At 42.3% G+C, this 26,912-nt stretch overlaps 1 protein-coding gene across 6 annotated transcripts in view; it reads left to right on the top strand.

Annotated features, from left to right (window-relative positions):
• Positions 1–3,923: 3,923 nt before the first annotated feature.
• Positions 3,924–26,912, top strand: part of RNF41 (ring finger protein 41) — a 39,918-nt gene continuing 16,929 nt past the window's right edge. Inside the window, exons 1-3 of one of the 6 annotated variants that reach the window (XM_077328537.1) lie at positions 4,234–4,453; positions 9,247–9,401; positions 21,845–21,939. The gene's annotated coding sequence lies outside the window, so the exon portion shown is untranslated. Of the gene's footprint in view, positions 3,944–4,233; positions 4,454–4,754; positions 4,872–9,246; positions 9,402–21,844; positions 21,940–25,615; positions 25,827–25,853; positions 26,252–26,912 lie in introns of those variants that run through there. The other 5 variants (XM_077328536.1, XM_077328534.1, XM_077328535.1 and 2 more) reach the window with 5 other exon arrangements.

Below are 26,912 nucleotides of genomic sequence, written 5' to 3'. Positions count from 1 at the left end.
AAAGTTACCAACAAGATAGTTTTAGAGAGGAGCAAACCAACAATGTCATTAGATATTACGGCGAAAGCTCACTTACTTTGGACACATCATGTGATCAAATTCGTTGGAGAAATCATTAATGCTCGGCATGGTCAGCAGCAAAAAGAAATGTGATCACCAAAGGATCCACTGGCTCAACGCGATCAAAGCCGATAGAGGGATAAAGGGATGACCATGAACCAACTAAAGAGGCAGTAATTGACAGAAATGAATGGCAAAAACTTTCCTTTAGAATCACCGAGGGTCGGACACGACTGAACGGATAACAACAATCATATCTGGTATTATTGATAGCAATACAAGTACTATCAACACGGGAGCCATCCTCATACGATCAGACTCTCAACTAGAGGTCAATCAGGACTGAAATTCAATCAGGAAAACCAGATTAGAGCCTGCATTTTTACAGAACCCTCTTGGTTCATGGTGTCACCTGATCCACTCTGATTGCAGCAACAGATTGCAGCAACTCTCAAATAATGTCCAAGCTATCAGCGCACTCACATCCAAAGGCAGGTTGTCATATCCCAGACCCAGTTTTCACTGACAGGGTTCAATCCTGGACCATACAAAATGAACAGATGGAAGCACCTCTTAGAAGGTGCAGAATGCGCCCCCCTCATCTGATCTGCAGGAAAGGACTTCCAGATAAATGGGAATTGTTTCCAGGCAGTCATGAGCCTTTTCTAGAAAGGAAGCAATATGCATTAGTGTTTTACACATTTTTTATCCATTATATTTATACAGTCAGGGAGGTCAACACAGGCACATTCAGAGTCCAAGACCCAGAGCCAGAACACAATGCAAACTTCCTCAGGATGTTTACAGAATCAAGCCCCACTGAGCTCGAGGGACTGTAGAGATTTGCCAAATTCTGCTCTTTGCTCTTTGCTGTTGGGCACACCTAGGCAAAAGCAGGTCAGTCTCTGGTAAGTCATCAGGAAACCATGCTTTCCTGCAATTAGCTGTGCTGGGCTCAAAAGCTATACAGCATCTTGAAATCTGATAGCAATGGAATGTGTACATAGCTATAAGCTTTTGCAAACTATTGTGTCCATTGATGTGTGCGGTAAAGTTTCTATTTGATCTACGCTAGCCTGCTCAAAAGAAACAGCAATCTAGCATAGAGAGAAGCAAGCTTTGTGTGTTGTGACTTCAAGTGGCGCCCGAAGCAGGGACTTCAAGTATCTGAAGAACAGACCCCGACTTACCTCACCCAGAAAGGGTTTCAGATGCGTCAATCATCTTTGGATCCCGGTAATGGTGTTTCATCAGACTGGAGGGAGGCGAGTAGCGGGGTACCTCAGGGCTCGGTCCAGTACTTTTTAACATATTTATTAATGATCTAGAATGAGGGGGTGGAGGGAGTACTCATCAAGTTTGCAGATGACACTAAATTGGGAGGACTGGCAAATACTCCAGAAGATAGAGACAGAGTTCAGCAAGATCTGAACACAATGGAAAAATGGGCAAATGAGAACAAGATGCAATTTAATAAAGATAAGTGTAAAGTTCTGTATCTGGGTCAGAAAAATGAAAAGCATGCCTACTGAATGGGGGATACGCTTCTAGGTAGCACTGTGTGTGAACGAGACCTTGGGGTACCTGTGGATTGTAAGCTAAACATGAGCAGGCAGTGTGATGCAGCGGTAAAAAAGGCAAATGCCATTTTGGGCTGTATCAACAGGGGCATCACATCAAAATCACAAGATGTCATAGTCCCATTGTATACAGCACTGGTCAGACCACACCTGGAGTACTGTGTGCAGTTCTGGAGGCCTCACTTCAAGAAGGACGTAGTTAAAATTGAAAGGGTACAGAGGAGAGTGACGAGGATGATCTGGGGCCAAGGGACCAAGCCCTATGAAGATAGGTTGAGGGACTTGGGAATGTTCAGCCTGGAGATAAGGAGGTTGAGAGGGGACATGATAGCCCTCTTTAAGTATTTGAAAGGTTGTCACTTGGAGGAGGGCAGGAAGCTGTTTCCGTTGGCTGCAGAGGAGAGGACACGCAGAGAAAAGGATGCACAGTAATGGGTTTAAACTACAAGTACAACAATATAGGCTAGATATCAGGAAAAAAATGTTCACAGTCAGAGTAGTTCAGCAGTGGAATAGGCTGCCTAAGGAGGTGGTGAGCTCCCCCTCACTGACAGTCTTCAAGCAAAAGTTGGATACACACTTTTCTTGGATGCTTTAGGATGCTTAGGGCTGATCCTGCGTAGAGCAGGGGGTTGGACTAGATGGCCTGTATGGCCCCTTCCAACTCTATGATTCTATGATTCTAAGTATAGTAGTGTAGCACAACAACAACATGATAAGGAATTGGAATTTCTTTTGAAAAAGACTAGACATGAATGCCTACAACAGAATGTGATACGCTTGGCTAGGGAAATAGAAGACCAATGCCCATGGTACCCTGAAAAGGGGTCACTTACTTTGCAGCATTGGGAAAAAATAGGGTGTGTATTACATACAGAGCCTCGAGTCCATGAGGAAGTACTGCATGCTTGGCATCTATGCCAGGATGATATTGAAAAGTTTGGACCAATGACCAGCCCTCTAGTAACACTCTATGAACCTCTATCACCTCCTCTTTTGTATCAGTGTCCCTCTATAATTATTCCTTCTGCTCCTGGGCTGCCAGTAACATCAACACCACTGGATCCTGATCTTGACCCTCTTCCCATGCCATGTAAAAGTGCCTTTCTGTGTATGGTGGAGCAGGCTAAGACCAGCTCTGATCTTTCAGCAGAAGAATTAGCTGATCTTGTAGCAGTCTGCCCCGTTACCTATGATCAAAATGCAAAGGGACAGCAAGTTGTTAATTAGAAGAAGAGTTGGTTCTTACATGCCGCTTTTCTCTACCCGGAAGAGGCTCAAAGTGGCTTACAGTCGCCTTCCCTTTCCTCTTCCCACAACAGACACTCTGTGAGGCTGAGTGAGCCCTGATATCAGCTCAGTCAGAACAGTTTTATCAGTGTCATGGCAAGCCCAAGGTCACCCATCTGGCTTCATGGGGGGGGGGAGGACTTACAGATTCAATTAAATGTCTAAGGCTACTGCCTTGTCCTTCACATGGCTCCCTGGGAGCCTGTTTCAGTTAATCATTGGCCTCTACCACTTGAGAAGTTGCAAGCATTAAAGCAATTGGTAGCAGAAGAGTTACAAGAAGAACATATAAGCAGATCCAATTGTCAATGGAATACACCAGTTTTGTGATTAAAAAGAAATCAGGCAGGTGGTGTTTACTACATGATCTTAGGGAAATTAATAAACACATTCAACCCATGGGACCACTTCAGTGTGGCACATACAACCCTAATCTCATTCCCCAGGATTATCAGCAGTTAAGCATTCTTTAAATTCCACAGAAGTTTGCTTTCACAGTCCCAACCAGTGCACAAGACAGGGAACCTCCAGACCTTGCCTGGAAAGGACCTTTGCCTGTAATAACATGGGGAAGAGGACATGTGGCTTTACCGATCCTGATAGGTACCCTGAGGGTATGACAGGCATTTTCTACTCTGGGTTCTGGCATGGTGTGTTAAACCAACAACAGATGGTGGACATGAAGGTCTGGAGAACCCAGTCATCAACTTCAGTCTGCAGCTGACCCACACAGTTTGACAGCCCATGCAATCCCGGAGCCAGCAGATCAAGTGGGGAGATGTCAAAGCTCTGATCAATAAGGCACAAGCAATCCCGCAACAGAAGAAGGAGGCTACATCCGAAAACCTTGTGGCAGCTGCTTCTGCAATCATAACAGCCAATTCAATGACTATCCTCCTGTATCTTCTTTTATTTACCCTGCCTACCACTGCTGATATGGTGGAGAAAGAAGAATTTCCTCTACAGACTATGAATATGTGGCTTCAGCACGCTTATTATGTTTCAAGTACACGGTAGGTATGCAACCTTATATTAGCTTTAGATTGTCTTTTAGCAAAGAACTGAGGGTTTTGCATGCACAGGAAAGCTCGTGCCTTGAATAAATCTTTGTTGGTCTTAAAGGTGCTATCATGTACGGGAGTAAGTCCTAGGGAACTTCATGGGACTTACTTCTGAGTAAAACGCGCATCGGGGTCGGGCAATTACTAGACCTCAGCCCAAGACCTCCCTTCAGCCAGCAAGCCCCGCCTTATTCCCCAGCACGCCCACCACCAAAGGCCAGCCCTACTCCGGAGCCTCCTTTGTCTGTCAGAGGCGGGAGCGAAGCCCAAGGAAGGGAAGGAAGGAAGGAAGGAAGGTTGGCCGGGCGGCTAGAGCGGCTCCTCCCCTCGCTTTCCTAGCCTGCCCTGTGCTGGCGGACTCCCGCATCCGGGTTGAAGCTGGCGCGTTTCCTGTGGCGGCGGCCGAGAATAAGGACGGGGGCTGGCAGAAAGTGGCCTCGCTCGCGTCGGGCCCAGGAGGAGGTAGGGGAGGACCGGGGGGGAGAGGGGAGACACGGAAGCTGGGCTCGCTGCGGAAGGAGGGCTGGGCTGGGCTGGGCGGCTGGCAGGAGCCTGGCGGAGGGGGGCTGGGCTGGGCTGGGCTGAGGGGTCGTCTCACAGGCCGGGGGTTGGTGCGAGAGGCGGCCGAGGGGGGGGGCAGCCACCCCCACCCCCACCCCCACGAGTGTCGGTTGTTCCCTCCTGCGGCACCGCTAAGGTTGCCTAGGGAGGGACGCTTCAAGGACCACGAAGCGGGTCTCTGCCCCGAAGGTGAGCCAGTGGGGGATGCGACGGGAGGGGGCCCAGCAGGGCTCAGTGGCGCCTATTTGTCCAGGAGCAGTGGGGTTGCGGGGGCGAGCGACGGCCAGGGAAAGAAAGATCCAGTTTGGGAGATTGGCTGGTAAGTTTAAAGGGACTGGGGTGTGAGGGCAAGCTGCCTGGTGCTTTGCGCGGGCGGGTTTTTGTTTTCTTTTTAATAATGATGATTTTGGCGTGGAGGGCTCTCACCCCCTTTCCCCCCAGTCCATGGTCGTTTTTACAGCTCCGCCTGTTTTTCAGGCGTTTGCCCCGGCCAGAGTAGAGCCCTGGGGTGTTCTAGTTGGTGGCCTTGGAGTGTGATCGGGAAGCTACAGTGGGAGTGGGTGGGAGGAAGGAGTACACATCCACCCCCTGAACTTCTTGGTGAAGTACGGATGTCCGTATTTCTGTTAGACTGGCAGTTGTGTGCATGGTGCTTGAACTGTAACACACATGTCCTTGGACCTGAGCATCTAAAAACAGGTGCCAAAAGAATGAAGGCAGAAACTGAAGTTGTGGGGTGGCTGATAAAGGGGCCTGTGGGGAAGGAGAACAGGAAGGAGTGCTTGGGAGGGGGGAGGGTTTGAGAGAATTGTTAGGGAATTGACGGAAACTATCATGCTTTTGGGGAAGCCACTGGCAAACCACCCCATATTGAGTCTGCCATGAAAACGCTAGAGGGTGTCACTCCAAGGGTCAGACATGACTCGGTGCTTGCACAGGGGATACCTTTACCTTTTTTATCATGCTTTTATCCCACCCTTCCTGCAACGAACTCTGGGTGGCTCACATGGCTCTCCCTTCCTTTATTCACAGTACAGTGCTGTGCAGAGCACAGTTGCTCCAGTTTAATAGGCTTGGGATGGCATGGGATTGGACTGTGAGTGAGCTTCATGACTAACAAGGGATTTGAACTCGGGTCTCCCAAATCCAAGATCAGTGCTAACCACCACACAGCATAGAATCTTTTGGCAGGGAGTGGTGTGTGAGGAAGAAAGGTTGGGAAGTTGAATGGTAATGCAGGACTGATTTTTGTGTGCTGTGAGGCTGGATTCCAAAGGGAACTGTTTGTAAGGAAAAGAGGATTACTTAAGAACAGAAGAATCCTGGTGGAGCAGGCCAAATGTTAATCTACTACAGTATGTTACTTCCTACAATGGCTTGTCATAAAGCCCAAATCGGCATGAAGGAACAGCCTTCTTTTGCTATCTTTCCCTGCCTCAGCACTAGCTGGCATAGTGTGCCTGAGGGATTGCCTCTATCCATATGTGTCTGCGGTTCGGCTGTGGGAATCCATGTTGCCAGAGGAACGTGTTCCCAGCAGCTATTTAATATCTTTGAGACTGTCAACCTCAAATGTTGTACCACATATGCAGGTCTTCTGAGGAGCTTTACAGCAAGAGCTTTTAAAATTAAATCCTACCTTGATTTTAAATTGTGGTTTTATTGGCATGTTAGTTTTTAATTTCTTGCTTTTATGATTTTACAGTTCTAATTATACTGTACAAGCTGAAGTTGTTTGAGCAGTTTTTGAACTGGAAAGGCAACACATAAGCAGCCTAAGTGATAAAATGGATAGATAAAATACTTTAGGTGCTCTAAACCTGCATCCATTCAGTGCATGGCTTATATGGGATGCATGGGAATTTGGGCTAAGAAAACCATTCTGAGTTATAAGGCTGGAGACTTCAAGGATGACAGAAGACAGGCAGACTGAGATGCCTCCTTGGAAAAAACAGATATGTAGTAGAGCAAGGTGTAATAGAGTGGTTGTGGGTTTATTGGCACATAGAAGGCATCATGTTCTGGAGCTTGTTTGAGGAGCAATGTGTGTGAAACTGCTGAATATGAACTTCACATTGCTGCTGGATTGGGGTATGTGCATGTTGAAGGTCCCTTACAGTGCTTTTCTTACGGCAGACTTTTAGAGAAAGCCCAAGAGATGTATGTCAGCAAAGGTCAAGAGGAATTTTTTTGTGAAGGATCATATGGAATATCCTTATTTTGTGCCTGGAAGATGTATGTCCTATAGGTTAGGCTAGTAATCCAGGGCAAAATTCTTCTGTTTAATGGAATTGTTGCTCGTGGCAGTGAAACAGGTTTTTAATGCCTGAACTCAGTTATCCAAGTTGAAAGAAGAGAATAAACAAGATGGTTTGAGGTCCTAAGTGCTATGGAGGTGAAGCTCTAATTTTCAAAGATTTGTGACTCATCTTTGAGTTTAACCTCTTTTAATTTGGAGGGTACATTTAAAATACAGAATAATAGCAATAGGTGGACTTGTTCTGTGCTGGCAGCTCTTCACTTAAAAGTACAAAATGTGGTCTGAGCCTTGCAGTGCATTAATGTGAAATTAATCTATGTGTGCTTGAGATACAATTTCTTTGCATGCCAGGACACATTTGGAATTATATTGACTGAACATACTTTTAACTTTCAAGATTATAACAGATGTAGGTGTTAATCTAGAGCTATTTTCATGAAGTTATTCTGCAACACCGTAACATTCTGAACATGTGTTCTCATCACATAAGGAGCTGTTTTTTTGTACCTTCAGTTTTTATTCCCCAAAGGAGTTTCAGAGCGGCTTACAATTGCCTACTCTTCCTCTTCCCACAAAGTACACCCTGTGAGGTAGGTGAGGCTGAGAGAGCTCTGAGAGAACTGTGACTGGCCCAGAGACACTCAGTTGGCTGCATGGAGAGGAGTGATGATTCAACCCAATTCTCCAAGTTAGGCTGCCAACCACCACACCAAGATGGCTCTCAATAGCTTGTCCTGTTCAAGGCTCATGTGATCACTACAGGAGGAGTTTAATAACTGGTATGAAAAAGTGAGAATGGAAGAGCAAGAGATGCCTAAAGTAGAATACCACATGGCCTAATTTCTTAGATTGCATCCATTTGTACTGAGAATAATTTCTTTGAACTGGTCTTCAAAATAAGTAGCAGGCTGACCTTGTTCCTTGCTGTGGTGCAGCTACTAGAGTAGTGGTTCTCAACCTGGGGGTTGAGACCCCTTTGGGGGTCGAATGACCTTGTCACAGGGGTTGCAGCAGGGTAAGCAGCTTGGCCAGGGGGATGCCATCCACTCAACAGCCTTGCGGGGTAGATCAAGATGGAGCATTCGTCCGCCTGGAGCAGTGGAAAAGAGTGTGATTGGCATGGTGGGACAAGAGGCAGACCTGAACTTGAGAAACTCCAGAAAAAAATTATATACAGTCTTGAACAATGGATCTTCATGCCATTGGTCAGTTTTGGTTTAATTTCTGTGAAAGAACACTTACATAATTTTATGGTTTTGGATTACTGCAACATGAGGAACTATATTAAAGGGTCACAGCATTAGGAAGGTTGAGAATCACTGGACTAGAGTATCCTGTGCTAGGAGGTGTGGAGCAGCTGGTCTAGCCATATCTTGTCTGCCTCTTTAAACCCTCTTCTGGCTGCATCTTTGTATTGATGCCAGTTTGTTTCAAGGCTAAGTGCCAAGGTTCACTCCCACAGTTCTCAGGATTGCAGTAGGGCCTGTAAGTTGTCCCCCTTCCCTTCCATGCTTCAAACTCTCTGTACATGGTTACAGTAATATGTTGATGATGCTTCTCACACCGTAGTGACTTCAGAAGGTTTAGAAGGGTTTAACTCTGCACTGTTTCTGCTTTAAAAATTAATCCAGTAGTGTTAGCTGTGAGCTTGTACTTCTCTTTGAGATGGTAAGTAGTGAATAGTTGTTAAAATAAAACACATTGTAGGCGCCTCTTGGTTCAGGAAAACGCTTGTCTGTTTTTAAAAGAACAGTGTTTGAATCCAGTGGCACCTTTAAGACCAACAAAGTTTCAATCTGAGTATACCAGAATTGTCTTTGTTAGTCTTAAAGGTAACATTACTCAAACTTTGTCCAATTGCTTCAGATCAATATGGCTATCCATCTGATTCTGTTGTAAAAAGAGTTTCATTTTATTATATGACAACACATGCAGTACCTCCAGTTGCTTCACTTTCTCCTGTTTTCTGTTGCCAATCAGAGTAGAAGATGTATAAATCTTAGACTAGCCTCAGAATGTACCCTCCTATAATGTTCTCACTCCAGGTTATTAGGCAATGGAGCTAGGTACAGTGTGGGCTCATACAGATGCTTCTGTTCAGGAGTCAATTCATTATAATATTCGATTTGGCCTGCCTAAGGGTATGAAAATGGACTGGATTTTAATAAGGTCTCTTGCTGTCTTATAATGGTCTGTTTGAAGTAACTTACAAGTGTAAAATATATGCAAGGATCTATTTTGGGACATCATGGGTATGTCTCCATAACCGCTGAAGAACATTTAATGAAATATTATTTCTTAAGTGTGTAAAAAGCTCTGTGGTTTTTTCCTGTAGTTGTTAAAAATGATATGTAGACCAGCAACATAACTTGCCATGTTGCCATTAACAAGACTGTCACATTTCACATAGAGACTGGTACTGCTTTGTGTTTAGATATTCCTGTGACAACAGATCCTGCGGAGAAAAATGATGACTTAAAATGAGGAGGAGAGGGAAGAAGATGGGCCACCGTGAGAGACAGCTTCAGAAGAGCAACCCAAACTCTGCTGTGCTTCGTTGCTGTTCAGGAAGGAATTTTACTACAGAAGGTAAAACAGCTTTATTTTTTTTAGAGCTCAAATAATTTCTCTTTTTCTAAAAGCATTCATATTTCTTATGTGTATCAAAATCTGGATATAACTGCTCATTTCTAGCATGTGGGTGGGTTCAGTTAGTGAAATATCCTGTTTGTGTGTTTTGTTGTGTATGTGTGTTTTTATTGTTTTTTTGTAGGAGTAGCAAATGGTGATATCTTTAGTATTATATGGGATCTGGATTGTAATTGTATGTATACTTTGCTTTTATTTAGGTATTTGTATATTTCTGCATGAAAGGGATTCTTTGGTAGTAGTGTAAAAATTGATTGGAAACCAATTATTGATTCACTCTCAGTCCTAATTATGCATACAGATTTCAATAGTTCTGCGTTGCAGGGTTGGAGTGGTATAACAGTTTGTGTGATACTGTTCATAAATACTGGTGGAGTTACATAATTCCAAATTTAGCTGTCAGAATTGCACAAATATTTACTTTGTATATATGCTCAATTTCAAAATGAAAATATGTAATGGATGTCTGTCAGTGCAAATGTAGACAATAACTCACAGTACAGATAGTTACAGCCATCTAAGCTAATTGATTTAGGATATATCTGCTTAGGGTGGCACGGTAGGACTCATAGCTAGAAGCAGTGCCACTTCCTATGGAAAGAAATCTTCTTTTTCCCAGTGAAGTGGTCCATCCCTATAATATTATTTCTTGATTGCTCAGAATCTAATCATATGCTTTAGCAGCTGGGCTAATGGACTGGTGGCTTTGGATATCTGGAAAAGTCTTTAGAACAGTCAAAGAAGACAACAGAGATAACATGGTGTAGTGGATAATGTGTTGGGTAAGGACTCGAACAGAAAAAAAATGCTATGCTGGGTCAGAAGGATGTGCCACCTAGTCCATCAACCTGTTTCACAAAGTGGCCTGTCAGATTCCTCTGTAAAGCAGGCCATGGAGGCCGAAGTCCCCTAGCACTGGAACTTGCTGCTGCCTTTGAACAAGGAGATAGCTCTATTAATAGTTGTTATCTATGATGAATATATCTAATCCATTTTCAATGCTGAGTAAACTAGTAGTTATCACTCCACCTTGTGGCTGTGAATTATACAAGTTAATTAACCCCTTGCGAGAAGAGAGACCTTAGGAGGCTTAGATTCAAATCCAGAGTGACTGTTGACTGATGCCTCTGAACCTAATTAACTTTACAGAGTGGTTGTGAGGATAAAATGAAGGAAGGAAGAATCATGTGAGCAGTCCTAACCCGTCGTCCCAGAATGGTGGGGTAGAAAGGAGGTGATTTGAGTCCATGCATGAAATATAGATTTACTTACTTGTTATACAGCTGGCGTGTTCAAATACATTTTAACTTAGATATTCAATAAAAAATATAAAAAATAAGAGGGAAACAAATCAGTGGTGTTTTAAAAAGGTTTTAACATTGGACAGGATTCTTTAGAAGAGGCAAATTTAAAAAGCTGCATTATATTTATTGATTGGTTTATTAATTGTACCCTTTTCTCCCTAAAGGACAGAATACTATAATAATATATTAGTAATATAAAGACAAGCACTAAAGTCTTGAGTTGCTCTGTGTTTTAGTAGCTGCCCAGTTCAAAGACTCACAAAAAGCTCATGGCTCTGGCCATACTCAAACCTTACATCTGCAACCAGGAGATAATTTTGCAACTGACCAAGATGCTCTTTATTCCCATTCTTTCCTTCTGTTGCAATCTGACTCTTCCCCTGGTTTAGGACTGCCGATCTCAAGGTGGAAGCAAGGGATCTCCTTCTCCCAGTTCTCATTGGCCAGATATCACTTCCAAGGGAAACCTAGAAGTGACATCTCTCTAAGAATTGCTAGGAACTCTCTGGTTTTAATATAATATTTCCCACAACCCCTAGAGAGGATTGACATCAGTTCTGGTTGTCAGTGAAAGTGATGTGTCCTATAGTACCCCTGCCCATGTCCCTGTGCTTTCTCCCTTGTCTTTCACTGGCTGCCAGCCCATGCCTGGCAACCCTAGGCTGACCATTCTGCTAGTCATTGCATTGCAGAATTGATCCCCTAGTCATTGCATTGCAAAATTGATCCCCTACCAATGACGTTGTAACACTGGCTCTTTATCTTCTGATGCATTGTGATTTCTTGTCACATGACGTGATTGCAGCTGAGGGTGTTTCATGCTGCTGCCTGAGTGGTACAGGTAGGCCCTGGGTCTGGAAGTGTTGAAGACCACTGCAATAGAAGATCAAATGAAGATGTGAAAGGTCAATTAAAATGACAGGCGTCTATGCAAAACAATATTGAAGTTCAGATTAGGACATGCATAATGGACTAGTCTCCTCAAGCTTTCTTCTTTTAAAGTAAGTCAGTAGAGGCGGTCAGGCAGTGCTTATGTCCTAAATGTAACGAGGGGGCTCAAACAGCTATTTCTTAGGCTTATGAAATTCTACAGAGACAGTTTTAAACACCTCATGAGAGGCTGGCTTACTCACCTTTTTTGGAACCTTGAATTTGATGCTGTTCATAGAGAAATGTGAATAACACATACTTATTGTTGGAGAATAACAATCTGACTGGCACAAGAACTTGTTAGCACTGTCCAAAACTAAGACGCTAAAAAGAGAACTTCTGGTTTCTGGGATGGATGCCCAAGAGCTGAAGCACTATGCTTGTACAAAGTGCATAAAAAACTTTTCACACTTTAACTACTATAACATAAAACCACCAAATTTTATCACTAAGTAAAATCACCCAAATTCTCTGTTGAGGTCTCCAATTAATACTTACTGCGATAAGAATATGAGAAACAAACATGACTTTATAACCCATAGCAATATGCTGAATGCTCAAGGGAAATCTAAGCCTTAGCAAGATATTAAACATGAAGGATTTAATGCTCATTGGTTAATTTATTACCAATCAGTTTCAGGATTTAAAAAGCAATGAACATGGACAGCGGAGCCTTAAGAGAAAAGACTGAGTTTTAATAACTAGGCAAAAAGATAATTTGCTATGATGGATATATGTTACTACTTAAATTTGAAACAAAACAAGTGAAAAAATACATGATTAAACAGATGCAAAATTTTAGGGAGCCAAATACCTATGCCACAATGAGATTGGTTATGGGAGAAACAAACCCAAGTTTTCAGCCAAGTATATGTTAAGAGAAAATTGGTACAAAATGTTTTTTAGATGGACCGTCACTCCTAAGGATAGTGAGAAAGTGGATAAAAATTCTAACAGAAAATATAGGAAATGTCAAGAAATATATGACATTTTTATCATGTGTGGTGGACTTTAAAAAGCTAAAAGGTTCTAGAAAGAAATCTGTGGAAGAATGAAAACGGTATTAAAATTCAATTTGCTTATGGACCGGAGAAATATGCTATTGGGAATATTACCTAACAAACTACCAAAGGTATTTGAAGAGGTATTTGCATGTATGGTGGCTGCAACTAAAACTAGTTATGCAGCAACATTTAAAACCCTGTTTGCCTGAGTTTAGAAGACTGGAATGCTAAAATGTCTAAGTATGCAGAAATAGCCAATGTCACATTGGAAGAGCAGATCAATTTCAAAGTTTGAGGAGTCTGCTATGAGAACAGTAGATAAATCTGTAGTGAGAAGCATATAAAGACCTGTCAATTGCCAATGTAGATTTGTAGAATTGCTAAGCATATGTAATAATGAAAGTATTGACATAGTGATAATCTAGTGATAAACTTTGTTAAATATAAAAGTAATTTTGAGATTCAGATGAGAAGGGAATGGGGTAATTTAAGAATCTGGAGAGAGGGGGAATGTATATCTATTAATCTATATATTCTATCTATATTCTATTATATAATGAACAATGGTTTGTAAAACCAGTTGTGAGCTTTTTAAACAAGCTTCTATTTCAAGTTTGGTTTAACGTAGTACATGCCCTATGACACTGGCCTCAGTGTTAACCTCTGGAGTGCCAACAGCAGGGCTTAGAAGTTGAGGCCTTTCCCTGATGTTACCTCTTGGCATTGGGATTCAAATACTGACTGCCTTTGAACATGCCTATGAACTAGTCATCATGGCTAGTAGCCATCGATAGACATTCTCCATGAATCTATATAATCTCATTTTAAAGCGGATTATTCCTATGGTCATCACTGTATCTCCTGGCAGCATTATATATTTTAACCACTGTGTAAAAAAGGATTTCCTCTTATCCATCCTGAACCTACTGCCTGTCAGTTTCATTGGATGCCCTCAAGTTCTAGTATTTTTGGGAGAGGGAGAAAAATGTCTTTGGCAACTCTCCCCACCCTATGCATAATTTTATAAGCCGCTATCATGTCCTCCTCCTTTAGCTGTCTCTTTTCTAAAATGAAAAATCTCACACTCGTCAGTCTTTCCTCATAGGGAGTATGTTCTGACCCGCCTAACCACCCTGGTTGCCCATCTCTGTATGTTTTCCAGTTCTGCAATGGAAATTATCAGAACTGTGCAGTTTTATCAGAACTGTACCCTAGATCAGTGGTCCCCAACCTTTTCGTGGTTGAGGACCGCTTCTGGGGGTGGGGGGAGAGCCAGCGGCCCGGGCCTTGCGCACATGCGGCAGCGCTGCCCAAGCAAGCATGCATGGAGCTGTTGCGCATGTGCATTTGCGGCCACCAGCATGCCAGCGGCAATGCCTGCCTCTTCCACACACACCCCCCGGAGCAAGAAGCTTGTGGACTGGCGAGCTTCTCTCTGCGGAGGGGAGGGGAAGCGGCAGGCGCGGCCACCAGTGGCCCGGTACTGGTTGACGACTCCCGCCCTAGATTATACAGGCTTTTACAATGTCAGCCATTTTATTCTCAGTCCCTTTCTTAACAATCCCTAACAAAGAGTTTGCCTTTTTCACTGCTGTAACACACTGGGTTAACACTTGCATTCAGTTATCCACTAGGAGCCCAGGATCTTTTCCCCTCAGTCTCAGGAACTACAGACTCGTTAGCCTATACTTAAAGTTGGGATTTTTTTGTCCCAGTGTGCATCGTCTTCCACATACAAACATTGAATTTAATTTGCCACATTGTTGCCCACTCACCCTGTTTGTGGAGGTCCTCTTGGAGCTTTTCACCATCAGGCTTCCTTTTCACCATCCTGAATAATTTTGTGTTATCTGCAAACTTGGATACTACGCTACTAACTTTGAGTTCCAGGTCACTGATGAATAAACTAAATTGTACCGGCCCTGATACTGAAGTTTATCGGACCGCATTACTTACCTCCATTTTGAGGACTGTCCATTGATTCCTATTCTTTGCTTCCTGTCTCTCAGCAATTTTTAATCCATAAGAGAACCTGTCCTATTTTTTCCACTTTCTGTGGCTCATGTAATGTCTTTCATTTTTTTCTTAGGCTGGTGTTTGTCTTAGAGTCAAGCTTTCAGGAACCGTTGAAATTATATTTGTTTGTTTGCATTAATAAATAATCAACCTATCTCTCATAACAGGAGAATTCCTGGACTAAAAGCAGCAGTGGTATGCCCACTACTGGAAAAAAAAATCATTATACCTGCGAGAGCCTGACAACTATTGACCAGTCTCGCACTTAGCATTTCTGGGGCAGATAGTGGAAAGGGCTGTCGTGGATCAATTATCAGCATTCCTGGAAGAAGCTTCAGTCTTAGGCCCATCTCAGTCAGGCTTCCAGCCTGCTCATGGGGTAGAGACAGCGCTAGTCACCCTGACGGACAGCTGGACCGAGGCGGGTCAGCACTGCTGATACTATTAGATCTCTCAGCAACTTTTGACACAGTCAACCACAAGCTTTTAGCCTCGCCGATGCCGGATTATGGGGGACAACCCTTCATTGGCTGATCTCCTTCCGCTGGGGTTGTAGACAGAGGGTAGCAGTAGGAGAGAGAACATCAAATCACTGACAACTCACTTGTGGAGTCCCACAGGGAGCAGTCCTATTTTATTCAACATCTTCATGTGCCCTCTTGCTCAGTTGGTACAGAAGTTCAGGCTGGGTTGTCACCAATATGCAGTGTACCTGAGGGTCTCTGCTTATGCCCCTCAAAGAGCTCTACCACCAATCGGCTAAGGATCCCTTGCCCAAAAGAAGCCCACTTGGCCTCAACCAGGGCCAGAGCCTTCTCTATCCTGGCCCCCATCTGGTAGAAAGAGCTCCCGGAGGAGATCAGGGCCCTGAGGGGTCTAAAGCAATTCTGCAGGGCCTGCAAAAGGGAGCTCTTCCACCAGGCATTTGGTTGAGGTCAACCGGAATCAGTAACATCTGCAGCACCCCTGTACCTCCCTCCCAAGAACCCATGCACCAAAACCATGGACCTGTTCAAACTGTTATAGATTAGACCGGGGGTCATCAACCACGGTACCGGAACTCCGGCAGCCGCGCCTGCCTCCCCCCGCCCAGTGAGAAGGAAGTGAAGAGGCAGGCGCAGCCGCCGGTGACGCAAATGCACGCAGTTGCCGCGCGTGCACCTTGGCGCCCCTGGTAGTGAAACACATGCGCGGCAACTGCGTGCATGTGCGTTAGCGCCACCTGGTGGCGAAAACACACATGCGCGGCAACTGCGTGTGCGCGTTTGCACAGCACCCGGGCTGTCGGCTCTCCCCTCACCCCGGAGGCGGTCCCTGACCTGAGAAAGGTTGGGGACCGCTGGATTAGACTGTTACCTTCAGTTATGGCTGCTATTGTTACTGTTATTATTGCAATTCACTTATGTTATGAAGAAACAAAGTTCCATGTACTCTTTATGTTCCGTGTGAACTGCCCTGAGCCTTAGGGGGGCAGGGTGGTATACATACATAAAATAGGTACTGTTTTATGTGATATCTCAGCTGTGTGACATGGACTGCTGGAGATGACCAGCTGGGCTCATTGCAGTTACCACTTGGTAAACATGGGTTGTGAACTGAAACATGTGTACAATATACAAATATGCAGATTGTTTTTTTGTAAGTGAAAGTCTTCTGGTTGAGTTAGTATGGTTATTTTGAAGCCGCACTTCAGAGAAGATGGTCATATTCTTACAGTGTATCAAATGAGAATCAAATAGACACAACATTGCCAGTTCAATAAAAATGATGCATGTGTATATCTGTAAAAGGGATACTGAAGTGTTTTTTTTAATTGCTGTTTATCCTACAGATAAAATAATGCTGAAATTAAACAAAATTGGGAACGTTGTCCTGTTGATCTTTGTAGTGGTTTGGAGAAACAAGCAAGTCTGGGGTTTGAATCCAGTGCAGGCTTCTGTGGACACAAAGATTTATACCTGCACAGCACAGCTTTTCCCAGTCCCTGTGTCTGAGTGTCCTCTCTCTCCCAAGAGTAGGATTTTGAATGACAGCTTGGGCTGCTGAAGCAGGAAGACCCAAAAAAGTTGTGCACTGCAGATGGAAGTCCTTGCATCCACAGAAACATTGGATCCACCCCAAGGACTTGCTTGGTAAATGTGATGACAAGTAACAAGGGTTTTGGTAGCCTATTTCCTCCGTGCTTTTGGGGGGCAACCGAGCCAGAATAGAAGTCTTGCTGCCAAATAGAAGTCCTGCAGAGCCAACTTATTTATAAAGCTGAGACAGACTCTGTTTTTCATTGCTGCTTGTAGTTGAAAGTTGCTCCCTAATCGTATACTGTTTTTCTCCTAAACACATTCATATCTTTATGTGGGGGAGCATGTCTTGTGAGTTATGAACAGCAGCAAATATATTTCCTAAGCAAGGTAAAACGAATCAGACCATCTTTTCTAGTACAAGACACACACATTTTCTGAATGCTTCTTGTAAATTAGCATAGATTAAACTAGGTTAATGTTACCTTCAAACAGCCCATTCCTGGAGTAGTCTTGAACTTGAATATTTCAAAGCTCTCTGTCTTGTATTTCTGTAATTGATAATATGGATGTATGGGGAACAAAGTGGCTGCCCTTTCTTTGAAATCGGGGATGCAGAGCACTTCAGGATACTGGAAACAGATGCCAGGAATACAACATCTGTTATATAATGATTTTTTCCCACCAGGTGACATTCAGAATGCTAGGTGTGATATGCATGAGTCTCTGCATGATTTCATTTTTCACAATTATTTTATAGTAAGCGACTTTTCCACAATTCTTTTACACACACAAAAACCCACACAAGGAAGTCTAGTTAGCCAGTTATTATCTTCAGCTATTATTGCCCAGTTTTAATGCATATTAAACACCCCCCTAGTTCTTGTTCTACTTCTATGTAGTGGATGAAGATATTCTATTTCATTATATTTGATGATGAAGTATGCATGCGCACAAAAGCTTATCTGTTCCACATAATATATTTTTGATACGGCCTTGAAGGAGGAGCGTGTCTTATGGCTTGTGCCACTCAGCGCTTTATACCCACTTATGGTGGCTGTCCTGCCCGAGTGCTGCCACCTCCAACCAGCTTGCCCGCCTGTCTGGGAGCCAGCCAATCGCCTTCCGTCCCCCATTCCTGACCACCCCTTCCTCTTTCCACTTCCCTCAGAGGCTGCAGATCCCTGCTGTGTGAGAGCTGTCCCTGACAGTGAGTTCCCTAACAACTGCCTGCAGCCTTTCCAGGTCCTGGGGGGAGGGAGAGGTCATCCACAGAGTTCCCCCCCCCCACTCTAGTGCCTGTTGTATTATCATCATCACATACTATAAATAATAATCCCTTTTATAATTCAGTTAAACATTTTAAGAAATTGCAGGACCTTGGATGTTTGGCACTAGTTATTTATTTGTTCTGTTTATATAATGCCCTTTAAGTCTTTCAGCATAAATAAGGGAGATTGAAATCACCCTTAGCCACGATTATTTTGTTTGGACACATTGGCCAGTTTTCCCAAGAGGAGAGTATCCTCTTCTCCCTGATTAGGCAGTCTATAGGAAGCTGCAACAACAATACCATTGGTGCATCTTTCCTTATTCTTACCAAGACAATTTCCACAAGGCCATCACGTTTATCATCCACTGACAATCCTTTTGTAATGTACAAAGCCATACCTTTTCCTGTCCAACTCTTGAGGTTCTTTTAAAACAACTCGTATACCTCCAGTGCTGCACTCCAGTCATGAGAATGCCCCACTAAATCATATCCCTCTGTTTGGATTAGAAATTCAGTACATTCCTGTTTATTCCCCACACTTTGGGGATTAGTATACATTGGTATACCAATACCTAACCTGGTAAGGGGGATTGTGTGTAATTGAAGCAGAGAGCAACACTGTCAGAGGTCTAAATTCCTAGCAGAGTCACTCAGAGTGGAATGATCCTAGCTGAGACACCAGACCAGACTGATTGGATGCATCTATCCCCCTAAAGGTCAATGGCCTTATCAGCAGAATATAATAGATAGTTCCAATGGTGATGGGGGCAGAGGAATCCTTGAGGGGATAGGCACTGGGCAGCAGCATAATGGAAGGTGACACTGATAGAGGATCTTTTGTAGACCATGGCAGTGCCACTTCAGCTAATCCTAGCTAGTAGTGTGCAGAAGATGACACTGGTAAACCACTTTGTACCAGCTCTTGCCTCAAAAACCTTATGAGTTGATCTGAAATGAAAAAGATACAGTTCTAGAAGACGGAACCTCAGTCAGCTGCTGAGGACAAGTACAAGTATTGCTATTCTTAATGATACAACTGGACAAAAGCTGAAAGGATGGATTCCAAGGGAAAGTCCAGAACTGTTCTAGGAACATAGAATGTCAGAAGTAAAAATCAAGGGAAGGTTGCAATCATAAAATGAGAAATTGAACATTTAAACATTGCAATCCTGGGAGTGAGCAAACTGAATGGGACTAGGATGGATGAGTGATGAAATTCTTAAAACTGCTAATGATGAGAAATGAAAAGTCACAGAAACAAAATCTAAAGCTTAAATGGAGCATTCCAATAATGAACATAGAGACAAAAAGCAACTATTATAATAATCAGAGTAAAGAAATAGAAGAGAGCAACAAAAAAGGAAGAACGGGATCCAAGAAATCAAAGGGAAATTTAAAGCACAGGCATGCATAAAAATCATAATGGAAATACATTAACTGAACAGAACAAAATAAAGAAAAGATGAGAACAGTACACTGAAGAACTATATACAAGAGATGAAAGGGTGAAGAATCTTTTGAAGAAGAACCTACAGTTTTAGAAAGAGAAGTGAAAACTGCAATAAGAGCAATTGGGAAAAATAAATCCCCAACAATAGGTGGGATATCAATAGAGCCACAGAAATGGAGTCCATCAAAATAATAAGATTGTGCCAGAAAATATGGAAAGCAAAATAATGGCCCACAGTGTGGAATTATTCATTTCTCACCCAAGTAAAGTAATGTTCAAAATCTTACAACGAAGACTGTTACCATATGTAGAATGAGAAATGCCAGATGTTCAGAAAAGGAAGAAGCAATAGAGATCAAAGTGCAAATTTATGTTGGTTACTGGAATCTATAAGACATTTTCAGAAGAAAATCAACTTGTGTGTCCTAGATCACAGCAAAGCTTTTGACTGTGTGGATCATGAAAAGCGATGTTTGATTTTAAAATAAATGGGTATGCCCCCACTACCTGTACTCTGGACAAGAGGCTACTGTTAGAACAGAATATGGAGAAAAAGACTAGTTTCCAGTTAGCAAAGATGTAAGAAAAGGATGGATTTTATATCCCTAATCTGTACGCAGAACATATCAAAAGGAGAGGTAGATTAGATTTGAAGGTGGAATGGAAATTGGTAGAATGAATACTAAGTGGATAACACCACATTACTGGCAGAAAACAATGAAGACTTGAAATGACTACTGATGATGGTTAAAGCACAAAGTGCCAAAGTAGAATTACAGTTGAAAAACCAAGAATAACTACTGGGGAATGACACAACTTTAATGTTGACAAAGATGTTGAAATTGTTCAGGATTTCCTATTCCTTGGCTCCACAATCATCCAAAACTGCACTTAAGAAATCAGAAGGAGACAGACCATTTTCAGAAGAAAGTTTCAGGGATGAAGGAGCTAGAAAAGATGCTTAATTGTAAGGATGTGTCACTGGTGACCATGATCAAATTAATTCATGTTATGATATTCCCCATTATTATATATAGGTATGAAAGTTGGACAAATGACGAAAGCTTACAGGAAGATAGTAGATTCCTATGAGATGTGGTGTTGGAGGAGAGTTTTACGGATACTGTGGAATGTCAAAAAGACGGACTTTTGATTAAATCAAACCAGAGGTGTCCTTAGAATGACTAAACTATGGCTATCATACTTTGGTATATAATGAGAAGACGTCACTGAGAAAGGTAATAATGCTGGAAAAAGTTGAAGCCAGCAGGAAAAGAGGCAAGACCCAGCATGAGGCGGATTGACTCAATAAAGGAAGGCACAACCCTATTTTCAAGAACTGAACAAGGCTGTTCATGATAGGATGTTTTGGGGAACATTAATCCATAGGGTTGCCATAAGTCAGAAGCAACTGGACAGCAGTTAACTCACAAATAGCACTAACCTTGTTCCCCCAAGTCTGATACCCCCAGTATCATCATTTTGACTTTTCCATCTATTTCCCAAATGCCTCCTTATTATCAAATCCCCTTCTCAGTTCAAAGTCCTCTGACAGACAGCTCCATTCCTCTCCAACATCAATTTAAAGCCCTCCCAATAATCTAGCCAAACTCGATTCTTCTTTGTAAGATGAAACCCATCACATGCAAGTGAACCAACCATCCTCAAAGAAGCCTAATTCTTGATCCCAAAAATCAATTTGGTTCTGTTGGGACCACATCTCAATCATTTACCTTCAAAATCTATTTCTTCCTCCACGTTTCTCTTTCTTGAACAGGGAAGATGTCTCCTATTCAAAAGAAGAAATTGCAAAGCAGTTACTCCCCCTATCACTTGCACTGTTGGTAGATTCCATTGGTTTTTATTTATTCACCCTCAAATAACGTTTCATACTGGACATTAATAAAACCACAAAGGTTATTAGAAGTCCAAATGCTCTCTTCTCTTTTTGTAGTTCAAATGTTAACTATTTTAATTTGCCTTCTTAAAGCAGTGAAATGAGAAACAGCATATAAAACTGTAGAGTTGTTAACAATGAGTTGCAACTGACAAATCAAGGTCCTATATTTTAGAAAACAAAGTTACTGACAATGCTGTTTTAAAGCTGTAAGGAACAGCAATATTTTAGATATCTAGGGGGAAGGTAGTGAAGATGCCCACATTTTTGCATTGCAATCAGATAGGAAGTCTGTGCTTTATAATTGTAGTTGCCTAATCCCTCTCCCTTCTGTTGTTGGCATGGAAATGGAATTTTAAAAGCTTTACACAGCTGTACAGGCATTAAGTTCCATTAGCTTCTGCTAGTTGCAGTCATGTGATGTAACTTGTACTGATGAAAAGTACAATGAGACTAGAGCCCAAACTATGCCATATATTTCATTTTTTCAGGAAGAACATATGCGATTTTGAAGCGAAGAGGATATTTCTTTAAAGGACATAACTTGCTGCTTGTTGTAAACACTGATCACTGTCTTCAACAGTAGGTACTGAAAACCTGGAACAATAGCCATATAATACATTTTGGTTGAGACTGACCAAAATGACCCAAAATAACATCCAAGTGTTTGAAGCTTCCTTTACTCTTTATTATGCCCTATGTTAAAAGCTAAAAAAGGGTGTGGAGAACATGGAGGTTCACTTTAGTCACCATAGCTAGTGGCCATGGTAGACCTTTCTTTCATTCCGTGGTGTCTGCATCCCATAGCATGCTTAGATGAACACTACCAGCTGGTATCAGATTGTGCCCCTGGCATGTGGGGTAGAAAACAGAAGCATCCCATAAAAATATAAAAGCCAGCAGTTAAAATTAAGACTTTGGTTGTCTTAATTTTTATGACACATGGTATGCTTCATGTGATCAGTACCAGATAATTCACATTTACCAATAAAAATTTCTTCAAATACATAAGCAGAAAACCAGCCAGTGAGGTACTGTGGCCCTTGGATGACCAAAGGGTGGAAGTTATTACTAAAGGATAGTAGGGCAATAGCACAGAAGTTGGCTGCATTTTTTTGCCTCTGTTTTCACTGTGGAAGATTGGAGATGCTTGACCACTGCAGAATCACTGATTTCAGCAGAAGTGTTGAAAGACCTGAGTCAGATTAAAAATCAAATAAATTAATTAACTCAGATCTATTCAGGAAACCCTTATAAGGGTTATCAAGAACCCACAGGCTTTTACAAAACCCTGATTGAGAAAGCCTGATCTAAATAAATATTAAATAATCTGCACATTTAAAGTGAATATTAGTCTATGCTCCATCATAAAATTTTGTGGTGGTGGATCTTCATTTTCTGTGGTAGATCTTTAGCACTCAGTGTCTCATCAGGTGGTAGGAATTCATTTAACTAGATTCTTCTGGGACTGGGAATGCCTGGTTTGTGACTGACTAGTGCAAATGACAACTATTCTGATAACAAATCATTGAGCTTCAAATCTGTTTTATTGTGAAGCCTGGGTAAGATGTCCCTTGTGTGATCTGCTAGGCACCTCATAACGTTTAGGGACTGACAGGTCTGAAACAGAATTAGGACTGGAAAATGGGACTGTACTTAAATATAGCTGTCTCTTGCCATTTTGATCTCTTAGCAAGAAAACATTCATTCAGTTTGTTACCATTGAACTACCCTTGGACTTTTCAGGGCTTAAAATTTGATGTACTTCCTTATTAGATTAATAAAATCAGAGTCCAGTAGCACCTTTAAGACTAAAAAAGATTTATTCAAGGCGTGAGCTTTCGAGTAATAGCACTCTTCCTGAGGCTAAGAACTGACCATCATAACAGTAGGAATATATAAGCAAAAGATAATCCTGTTACATTAGTAAACTGTGTCACAGCATCCACATGATAACTCTCTGCCAAACCAGCCAATCAGACCTTTTGAAGCCATTTGTAGTTAACAAAGACATATCAGAAATAAAACTGTCAAAGCCACGGCCCACACCGGCCAGTGTCCTCACCACATTTAGCCCCTTATTAGATTTTTTTTTTGTATTGTTGAGCAAGTTTAGAGAGTTATTTGAACATGGTTTCTTGTACATTGAGAAGTCTTTTCCTGTTGTTTGCTTTAAAAGCATGAATAATCAGATGCTTTTTACGGCCTTTAGGAACACCTAGAATCTTGGGCAGCTGCCATATGTTCTTCAGACAGATTGTGCTATCCTCAAGAATATATTACTTGGCTGTGACTTGATTATTTCAGAACTCTGCGATACAGCTGTTTTATATGCACCTTTCTGTTATCCATTCAGAGCAAATGTTTATCAAGTACCTCTTGTTTTGTCTGTCCTTTTACAAAGAACTTTGTGTTCAGGTCTGAATTAGAATAATAAAGTTTTATAATACTTATTATGATTCTGTGCTTGAATTGTTTTCAGTATGGATTGCCTTAATTTGAGAGACCATAAATCGGTATCTGAAATTACTCTTTAAATTAAAAAATGCTCATTTGTTGTTTGCAGATAGTTCCGAAATAAAAATGCATACTGGTTCTTATAACCATAAAAACGTGCATTTGACATGGTGTTCAAACAATGTGCCAGGATCCTTAGGTAGCTTGTAGAAGCCTCGCTGCATGTTAAGCCTCTGTAGAGCTCAATTTTTGTTAGAATTTGGATAGATTTATTGCTGGTGCATATGCCTCCTGCCTCTCCTGAATTAGTGCACTGAGAGGAGCAGCTGGACAGTTGATCAACATCACCCAGCAGTGGGAAAGATTCCTTCTTTAGCACAGGCTGGTTCACATCACATGACTCTTTTTGGTTGTGATGTCATGTGACTTCTTGTTACCTGCTTTCAGCTCAGTAGCTTCTACATTACAGCATGTGAGTTACAGGGATTGGAAATATTGAAGGCCACTATCATGGACTCTCCTCCCTGCCATCATTTCTATCAAATGACAGTCCCAGGTTCTCTAAGTTTCACTTGACAAGAGACAGGAGGGCGTGTGTTCTGGGTTGTTCAAGAACGCATACATCTCTAGAAATTGCCTAAAGAGGTGTGATGTCACTTCCTGTTTTTTTCCTGGTGATGATGTCATGCCATTAGCCCAGTGATCACTTAAAAATATATTTTTTTATTTTTTTAATATCATTTATTACACTTCTATTTCACTTTGTCTTGGCCAACTCAAAGTGAATTACAACATATTTAAATTACATAAATCTAAAACCTACTATAATTAAAATTCAGAATAAATAATCACCAATATTACCCAAAAAGTTCTATTCTGGGATTGGAGAGGGAATGATGTAATTTCCCTGGAGAACCATTTGGCAGGTGCAGATGAAAGTGGAGAGGTCTAGTAGATCAGATGTCAGCTCTTGTTGGGCCTCAACCGTAGGCTCAGTGGAACAGCTCTGCCTTGCAAGTCCTGCAGAACTGCAGTAGGTCCCACAAGGCTCTGAACTAATTTGGCAGAGCATTCCACCAGGCCAATGCCAGGGACAAGAACGTCCTGGCTCTGGTTGAGGCCAGTCAGATCTCTTTGAGGCCAGGGATCCTCAGTAGGTTTTGGTCACTAGACCTTAGTGCCTGAGGTGAGTAACGGAAGAGGCAGTCCTGAAGGTACAAAGGTCTCGCATGTAATGTCTCTGCACCTTAAAGGTAAGAACCACTGGCAGGTAACAAGAGCCATGGGAAAAAGGATCCCTCACCTGAAGGGGAAGGCTAGCAAAAGTAATTCACCAAATACTTAGTTAGATCCTGACAATAACGTCTGCTAATGGAAGCAGGAATAATTGTCACCAATTTGCTCCTCATGCTGCTTTTAAGTCTCCTGTTTCTAGGAATAATAATAGTATATGCTGACAATGATTTCCCCCCTTCTCCCAAGAGTCATAAACTCATATCTAACCAATTATATGCTCATATTAATTTCATTTTATATTTTAAACCAGGTTATTTCTAAAATAAACCTATAGCTGAAACCTAAATTCTGATTTATTAATATTTAGACAAATCTTTATTTTTGTCTCTGTTGATTGTTGCTAACTTGGTCCAAGACATGCCCCATCTATTCAGAATTTTAAAGCTAAAGCCATCTTGGCCAATGAGACTGCATCCAGCAAATTAATGGGGAGTCAGTCACCTTTGCCCTTTTGATGTCACAATTGAGCCTGTTGATTACCCAACAAAGGCTTTGCTTGTGAGTGGAGAGTGCAGTGTCCTCTCCACAATAACTTTTGCTGTAGAAGGTGGTTATTGAAGTGGACAGAGATGAGCAAAGCCTACAAGACATTTGACATAGCTTTGGGGAAGCTGTACAGCTAATCCTGTATCATTGCTGGTTATATGTTTGCCTTGGGAAGGATAAAAAAGCTTACAGAGGTCCTTAATTGAGACATTTATCACTCATCTCTGCCAAGATGTAAGAGTCTAACCAACTCCCCACCCCCAATGCTGAATAATGTTGAAATTGGCCAGAGTAGATTATAAGACTGAAGAGATTGCTCTGTCTCCTGCTGGTGGAGGATATGCAGTACAGCAACCTTTCAGTTTTCAGTTCTTACCTTTAATGGGGCTCTCTGGGGAGACTTGAGCAAGGCTGTTAACCATAGGATGTTTTAGAGTTCATTAATTCCGAGGGATACCATAAGTCTGAAATCATTTGACAGCCCTTAACATATGCTCATACCTTTAGCAACCCAAATGGCTTCAGTGATGTCCATCTCTTGTTATTGTCCTGAGTGCTAGTTAAGATAGTTCACAGTTCTCAGCTGCAAGGGGCGAAACAAGCGACAATCGGATGCAGCTTTCTCAGAGCTGGCAGTTGGCCTTTGGAAGACTCACCTGGTACTTGCCTTACTTTCTTTTAGGCACTAGGCTTTTAACTAAGGGGACCTACCTATTTTAGACATTTTGTGGTCTGCTTCTGGCCTGAGGACTGTACTGTCAGTATGTTAGGCTGCTCAATGCTTGTCATATACTGTTTTTTTATGCCTTGGCTTATTCTTAATAGGGTTTTTGGATTGTGTTTTGTTTTAGTTGTGGGCAATCTCTGGAGAAGCTGCGTATAAATGTTTTTAATAAGCAAGGAAAGACTGGCAGTTTCACCCAATCTCTCCTTCCTCCATCAGTGCCACCCACTGTGGCTCATGGCATTTTGTCTGCAGAATTACTCCATCAATCCAGCGCTGGCTTTTCAGATGTCTTGTGGCGATTGCTGTAGAAAGAGGGAAAGAAGATCTGCCACTGAGAGTGCCTTTTGCTTGCAGTTTAAAGGATCTGGCCCTTTCAACCCTCCCCCCCCCCATGTATTTTTGATTTTATGAATATACTAGGGGCCGAGTCTATTACATTCAGGAATACAACAGGTGCTAGATTAGGGGGTAGAGTGGAGGAACTCTGCAGACAGCCTCCCCCTCCCCCCAGGACCTGGAAAGGCTGCAGGCAGCTTTTAGGGAACTCCACCATCAGGGGCAGCTCTCACACGGCAGGGATATGCAGCCTTGGA

The sequence above is a fragment of the Paroedura picta genome, chromosome 3, assembly GCF_049243985.1.
Source record: "Paroedura picta isolate Pp20150507F chromosome 3, Ppicta_v3.0, whole genome shotgun sequence".
Taxonomy (NCBI): Eukaryota; Metazoa; Chordata; class Lepidosauria; order Squamata; family Gekkonidae; genus Paroedura; species Paroedura picta.
Note: the sequence above shows the minus strand (reverse complement) of the source record. Positions and strands in the feature narration are given on the sequence as shown.